Source organism: Cervus canadensis, chromosome 20 (assembly GCF_019320065.1).
Source record: "Cervus canadensis isolate Bull #8, Minnesota chromosome 20, ASM1932006v1, whole genome shotgun sequence".
NCBI classification, from domain to species: domain Eukaryota; kingdom Metazoa; phylum Chordata; class Mammalia; order Artiodactyla; family Cervidae; genus Cervus; species Cervus canadensis.
Genome location: NC_057405.1, coordinates 22,865,460 through 22,873,337, shown reverse-complemented (window position 1 = coordinate 22,873,337; position 7,878 = coordinate 22,865,460). Strand labels below are relative to the sequence as shown.

Genomic DNA, 7,878 nt, shown 5'->3' with positions numbered 1-7,878 from the left:
CATTAGCAGGCAGCTCCTTAACCGGTAGAAGACCAGGGGAGCACGAGGTTGCCCTTTTGTGAGTTCCGTTTATGTTTAGTAGGGAAGTCTCTGTTTGTAACGGTATGTCCCTCTTTGCACCTGAAATAGGATAGTTCCATCCGAAGGAACTCTTCTCAGTGAAGAGGTCCCGGCATAAGTCTGCAGAGAATCATATGCTTGTTTACTGTGCTTTCCATGATAACCTGCCATAACTGGCCTCCCCGCTTCCCCCAAGGTCTTTGCTATGTTTTGAGCTGTAGACGGTATTTACGCTGATGGCTTTGGTCACTGCAGGAAGTGACTCAGTTTCCTTGGCCTCTTCCCCACATGCAAGATATACATGTTATTCAACTTCTGTTTCTCTCCTGATATTTTGGCTTTCATGATGGAGAAGGAAGGCTCAACCAAGAACCAAAAGGGCAGAGGGAAATTGTGTTTCCTCCTATACGCATGCAAAGGAATAATACTCAACAGTGGACAGGAGTGAAAAGTCAGCCCTTGAAAGACAGGGATAAATGTTCGATGCATGTGGCTAAGTGAAAGAATGCAGTCTGAAGAGGCTGAGTACAGTATGACCCCATTGATGACATTCTTGGAACGGCAAATCTCCACAGATGTGAAAAGAGATCCTGGGGTGGGGAATTTGAACTGATCCTTCAGATGGATTCCTGTTAATATGCGTTTGCTAAACAGATCGATTCATATAGTCCAAGGGGTCAATCATGATCTATTCAAATTTCCTTTTTTAGGCTATCGGAGTGCACAGAATGGAATGCCAAATACCACAGAATCAAACTGTATTAGAAATGCATGGAAAACTTCACCATAGGGGATGAGGTAACGGTGCTGACCTAAATGAACTTTAGAAATGAAGAGACTCTCTAGACTAAAGGCAAAATGGACCATACCTAAGCAGTAGGCTTTGTTTTCTGGAGTTCTGTCCAGAGTGTGAAAGTGAAAGTCACTCAGTTGTGTCTGTCTCTTTGTGACCCTATGGATAGTCCAAGGAGTTCTCCAGGCAAGAGTACTGGAGTGGGTAGCCTTTCCCTTCTCCAGGGGATCTTCCCACCCCAGGGATCGAACCCAGGTCTCCCGCACTGCAGGCGGATTCTTTACGAGCTGAGCCACAAGGGAAGTGTAGTAGCTGACCCTTCTGAAACCACTGTGTATGTAATCTGGAAAGATCCAATGCACAAACAAATGGCAGATGGTGGGAGCCTGGTTCTCACTGTGGGAGTGGAAGTTATGGATAAGGAAGGGGAGATAAGATATACAGAGAAGCCCTCCACATCCTAGCTTTATGCTTCCTGGGAGGATGGTGTGGGGAGTTGACTACCTGGGGAAATGCACAGACCTTCATGGCTGGAATGCCATGCAGAAGTAGTAAGCTCACGCTTCCCCTGTGTTAGCTACTACATTTCCCTTGTGGCTCAGCTGGTAAAGAATCCACCTGCAATGCGGGAGACCTGGGTGCCATCCCTGGGTTGGGAAGATGCCCTGGAGTAGGGAAAGGCTACCGACTCCAGTAGCATGAAGTCAGGCAATGGCAGTGAAAGAGTTGAATCCTAACCAGTAGACCAGTGGTCAGTGAGAAGGCCCTGGCTGAGTGGCTTTGTAGAAATGAATTTCCACAAAGAAGCAGAAAGGATTGAAACAAGTCAAGTGTTTATTAAGTGGAAAGACCGTCTGTGTGAATAGCCAAAACTGTGCGCTCAGAAAGAGATGTCCCCATTGCGGTGGCTTAAATCACTCACATGCAGTGTTTCTTTCAGGTTTCCTCTGGCCCACCATCTTGCTCTGTCTGGTTCTGAGTCTGTATTTGGTTTCTCTCAGGTTCCTTCCCATGTGTGTGCATCACTTAGCCAAGGCAGGTTCTAGCAAGGAAGCCTAAGGGGAGTTGATGTCACTGACTGACTGTAGGGTGGCGCCCTCTCGTCCTTTGACCCTTGGGAGCTTTTCTGCACCTGTGTAGTCGAACAGGTCTCCTCGACCCTGACAATGAGGACTCTATGGTCTTTCGTCAGTTCTCTGGACAGGGATCGGGTCCTATTGCCTCCTGCTATTGTCTTCATCTTACTGTGTCTGTCCACATGGGAGGGCCTCCAGGTTCTCAGCCTGGGGCCTATGTCTCTTCTGCCTCATTTCCAGCTAGTGTGGGTGGAAGGATGGGGTGTGAGGTGAGTCCATCTGCATGGCACTCCAGGTATGAAGATCTGTGCATTTCCCCAGGTCGTCGACTCCCCACACCATCCTCGCAGGAAGTCTAGATCCAGGATGTGGAGGGTTTCTCTATATCTCTTTTGTCCCCTTGCTACTCTATAACTGCCACTCCCACAGGCAGGAGCCAGGCTTCCACCATCTGCCATTTATCTGTGCATTGGACCTTTCCAGATGACATAAACAGTGGTTTCAGAAGTGTCAGCTACTACACTTCCCTTGTGGCTCAGCTGGTCAAGTATGCACCTGCAATGCGGGAGACATGGGTTCAATCCCTGGGTTGGGAAGAGGCCCTGCAGGAGGGAAAGGCTACCCACCCCAGTGTTCTGGCCTAGAGAGCTCCATGGACTATACAGTCACAGGGGCCACAGAGAGTCAGACACGACGGAGTGACTTTCACTTTCACACTCTGGAAAGGACTCCATCAAACAAAGCCTCCTGCTTCTGTATGGTCCATTTTGCCTTTAGTTCAGAGAGTCTGTTCATTGCTAACGTTCACTTAGGTCAGCATCTTTTGCCCCATCCCCTACTGTGAGGTTTTTCCATGCATTTCTAATACAGTTAGATTCTGTCATATTTGGAATTCCATTCTGTGACACTCTTATAGCCTAAATAAGTATATTCGAATAGATGACGATTGACCCCTTGGACTATACAGATCGACATGTTTAGTGAATGCACATGAACAGGAATCCATCTAAAGGATCTCTTGAGAAATCTGTATGCACGTCAGGAAGCAACAGTTCGATGTGGACATGGAGCAACAGACTGGTTCCAAATAGGGAAAGGAGTACTTCAAGGCTCTATCTGGTCACCCTGCTTATTTAACTTACATGCAGAGGACATCATGAGAAAAGCTGGGCTGGAGGAAGCACAAGCTGGAATCTAGATTGCTGGGAGAAATATCAATAACCGCAGGTATGCAGATGACACCACCCTTATGGCAGAAAGTGAAGAAGAACTAAAGAGCCTCTTGATGAAAGTGAAAGAGGAGAGTGGAAAAGCTGGCTCAATGCTCAACATCCAGAACACTCAGATTTTGGCATCTGGTCCCATGACTTCCTGGCAGATAATGGGGAAGGAAACAGGGGAAACAGTGGCTGACTTTATTTTTCTGGGCTCCAAAATCACCGCAGATGGTGATTGGAGCCATGAAATGAAAAGACGCTTACTCCTTGGAAGGAAAGTTATGACCCACCTAGAGAGCATCTTAAAAAGCAGAGACATGACTTTGTCAAGAAAGGTCCATCTTGTCAAGGCGATGGTTTTTCCAGTGGTCATGTATGGATGACAAAGTTGGACTAGAAGGAAAGTTGAGCGCCGAAGAATTGATGCTTTTGAGCCTGGGGAGAAGACTCTGGAGAGTCTCTTGGACTGCAAGGAGACCCAACCAGTCCATCCTAAAGGAGACCAGTCCTGGGTGTTCATTGGAAGGACTGATGTTGAAGCTGAAACTCCAATTCTTTGTCCACCTGATGTGAAGAGCTGACTCATTGGAAAAGGCCCTGATGCTGGGAAAGATCGAAGGCAGGAGGAGAGGGGGACGACAGAGCATGAGATGGTTGGATGGCATCATTGACTCGATGGACATGGGTTTGGGTGGAGTCCGGGAGTTGGTGATGGACAGGGAGGCCTGGCTTGCTGTGATTCATGGGGTCGCAGAGTTGGACATGACTGAGCGACTGAACTTCTAAATGCATCCAAAGGAATGAAATACCTTGAAATCAATTTCAACCAGGAGCTGAAAGACTTGCACAGAGTCCTGGATTCTGAGGTGGGAATTCTGGGTTGATATCCCCGCTCACTTGCTAACCTGCTGAGTGACCCTGGGCAAATGAGACAATGATCTGAGGCTCAACCATTTCAACTGCAAGATGGACACAAAACCAGTACCTCCTTGCCAGGGTTGTGAAACTAAAGGGAAATGCTTATTTAGACCAGGGGATTGGAGGGTCTCCAGCAGCCTCTCCTTGTGTCCAACTTCTCTGGACCTGTGCTCTCCTCATCCTGTGGGCAAGGGTCAAGTGTGGAGCTGGGGAGCCAGATGGGGCTGGTCGAGGACCAGGACGAAAATGATAGTCGTCGTGGGTCAGGGAAGGAGGCCACCTCCTTTCCAGATCTCAGAGTGGGGCCTAAACCAGGGAGCGGGGGATGCAAGATCAGAAGCGAAAACTCGGAACCCCCACCGCAGGGCCGGCCTCTTCCTGGCAAGGACCTTCTCTCTGGTCCAGGCTCCAGTGTGATGTGGTGCTGCTCCCTGAGTTCTCCATGTGTCCAGCAGGCCAAGAGCTCTCGGGAGCTTTAGGTCTATTAATCCGCAGGTGCCTAACTGTCAGAATGACACAAGGACTAACAACATTGAAGAGGAACTCTATTTTTAAAAAATGACAGAAGTACAGACAAGGCAGGGGGTGGGAAGCAGAAGGATTGACTGCTTTTCAGGCCTTTAGCAGAAATGTATCAGAAATATCTCCACTCCAGCTCAGGAGAGCCCACATGGTGGAAACAGAATGGACAATCAGGCTGTGAGTCTAATCTGCTGGTTAGATTCAACTCCACTGCTGATCCCAGAGACCAAAGTCCCAATCCACCAACCTTCCTGTGTGCAGCCAGACACCAAAGGAAGAAACACAGAACTTGCCTTTGGAAGTCTCAGCCAGACTTGACGGTGGAGTTGCTCAGCATGGTCAGTGGTCGCTATGGACTCAGCCCCTCCTCCGTGCTCACATCCTCTGTCCTCACAGAAACATGCACGGTTCACCACACAGAACTTTCTGGGGCACTTGTGTATACCAGAAACTGGCAGTGGCCAAATGCGAGGAGAAGACTCGGAAAAGGACACCTGCCTCTTGGGTGCTTCCCAAATGACCAAAGACCTGAAGCCTTTGATACTTTGGATTTGGAGAAGTCTTTCTAAACATGTAAAGGGAGAAAGGAGGCCCACTGGGACTAGCTGATATCCATTGGGAAAGGACGTCAGGTCCCTACCTCACAGAAACCACCAAAGATTAGACACATACCAAGAACCAACACTTCAAAGAAAAACTTGACACATTTTAGAACAATTTTTGATGAGTGAATCCTTTTTTTTTAATTGAAACATTGTTGATTTGTAATGAATTTTAGATTCAGGCATACAGCAAAGTGATTCTGTGATTCAGTGTCTCAGGTGCTTCCTTGCAGAAAATTCACTCGCCCTGGGCCACGCCCTCGACTCAAAACAACAACGAATAGACCTCCAAGGTCGGAGCAGCATGTGATGGTGCTTGCGGGTGGTTTTTGACTGAATAATTTATTCTAATAGGCTAGCAGAGGATCTCCAAACCCATCCTGAAACAGGAGTCCTTGCTCCCTTGAATGTGAAACAGGGCTTGGGAAGGGCAGAGGTGTGTCATGACCATTTTGTCTGCAGAGGACAAAGTGGTGCGTCGAGAGGATGCGTGGAAGCACGTCCCAGGACTCTGAGCACACGGACACAGTGACTGGACTCCTAGTCCTGCTCTTGGGGCATCGCACTGTGTCCAGCCCTGACACACGGCGAGCAGCTCCCACGTGCCCTAGGGAAGGTGACATGACCCGGACCTGGCCAGTGGGTGTGTTCCGTCCTCCCTGGCCACCGTGATTGGCTCAGGACTAGGGCAGTGAGCAATCAGGACCCAGGGCCAGGCTTGACCCTGGAATCAAGGGGCAGAGGGGCTCTGGTTCTGCCGGAAGGGGTGCGGCTGGCTGTCGTCAGGCTCCAGCAGTGGAAGGGGAGTGAGGTCGGCCTGGGGCGGTTGGTGGCCTTCCAGCTCCCGTCAGGGCAGAGCCGCCAGCCTGAGGATGAGGGCGCTGCTGAGCCCAGGGGTTGAGAGCGCCCGTTCCCGGTGTGGACCCGCAGCTCCTCCTGAGACCTGAGGGGAAACCGTCTGCTCGTGAGTCCTCTTCTGCTTGTCTGTCAGCTTGTTTGAACCTCGCTGGGTTTTCTATTCAGCTGGCTAAGTGGAGACATGGAAATGCAACTGTGTGGGTTTTGGCTGGCTTCAGGAAGAAATGCCAGATGCCGCTGGGAGACTCCAGTTGAATCTGGATGAGGTGATATCTCTTCGGGTCAGATATTAATTCTAGGATAACCCGAAGTAGTCTTCACAGGATTGAGATAGAAACCTGCTAAGGGAGCAGTCCATGTCCTCATTCTAGAGCATGAGACTGCTGCTCAGAGAAGGGGGTGACGTGGCTCCAGCAAGGAGGTGTGCACCCAGACAGAAGCCCCGGATCCTGCCGTTTGAACGCAGGGAAGCCACTGGTGTGGGCTGTCCGTGTGTCAGGGGCTAAGGCATCAGCCCATACTGGACACTGTTGGGGCCTGACTTGGTAACTGCCATGTGGTAGCTTTGAGATTTCCAAAAGCAGTTTGCGCTGAAGGGAGGAAGGGCACCTGGCTTCATCCACCCCACCACACCCTCCAGATTCCCACTGACACTGACACCTTTCTCTCGATTTCTGAGGAAGTGACAGAGTCACTCTCTCGTGACCACCTTTGCTGACTCCTGTTCACGGGCTGCCATGTGGAGCTGCTAGAGGAGAAGCCAACGGCCTTTGCTCCCGAGTGCCTCTCTTTCTGTGGACCTTGGGGGCCCTAGTCCCCACTTGCACACCACAGGCCTTTTCCACATGTTGTGGGGCCCCTCACTCAGTTTGTATCCCTCACTGTCCTTGCCATAGCTCCCTTGAAACTCAGCTTGTGAGCTCCTTTGTCTGCAGCGTGGCCCGCCTGGCTGCCACCGGCCGGACAGAGCTGACAATGAAACAACAGCTCAGATCTGACAGCTCAGAAGCTCTGTACAAAGGGGCCTGACTCTTCACAGTGGAGAGGGTGTCGTAGCCTCCAGGGTTCTGGAACCTGTGCTTGCGCCAAAGTGACTCCACAGGCGTTTGAATGCCTGGGGAGAGTCCTGGCTATAGTGGGAATGGCTCGAGTCTCCTGAGGTTCTGAAGGCCCACTGTGTGCAGGTTCACGGTGCAGAGAGAGGAGAAAGTGGAGGCCTGCCCTGGAGGTGGTGAGAGCCCATGGATGAGTCAGACAGGCAGGCGGGGCAGGATGGCACCTGAGCCGCCTTCACGAGGGGGTGGTGTGGGGCCAGAGGACGAGAAGCAGGTCTGCTCCCTCGGCTGGTGCCCAGGGCAGGTTGTCACCAGACAGAACAGTTACCATGGTGATGACCATCACTGCTGTCTGCAAAGGGTTTCCAGTGGTGCGTCTCCATTGGAGCGGTCAGGCCATCTCTAAGCTAGACTGGCCATGTGCATTGCCTCTCCTTCGTTCTTCCCATGTGTCCTCTTCTTTCCAGAACATGAATTTTCTAGAGGGTTTTTGGGTCACCAGGATGTTAGGTCATTCTCTAGCCTTGTCTCCTGAGGAATGGCTTCCTAGTTGTTGGGGTTGTTTGTTTATCCAGCTCTCTTTCTTGGCTGATTATGTGACGTTGTTTGTGCCACAGGAAAAGTTCAGCATTCGCGTTCTGGCTGAGATGTCATTCTTAACAACAGCAATGACTGCCTGGGGAATATGACGGCATTTGCCTAAAGGGCTTCATCTGGCCCATGATATCTTGAAAGTACCTACACCATCCTTTCGATACTCAAAAGTACTTCAAATGA

The 7,878-nt window shown here is 50.5% G+C and overlaps 1 long non-coding RNA gene across 1 annotated transcript in view; it reads left to right on the top strand.

Annotated features, from left to right (window-relative positions):
* The window catches only part of LOC122422610, a 129,287-nt gene extending 121,433 nt beyond the window's left edge, over window positions 1-7,854 (top strand). Inside the window, exon 5 of the long non-coding RNA XR_006263915.1 lies at window positions 7,719-7,854. This is a non-coding gene — a long non-coding RNA (uncharacterized LOC122422610). The remainder of the gene's footprint in view (window positions 1-7,718) is intronic.
* Window positions 7,855-7,878: the final 24 nt, after the last annotated feature.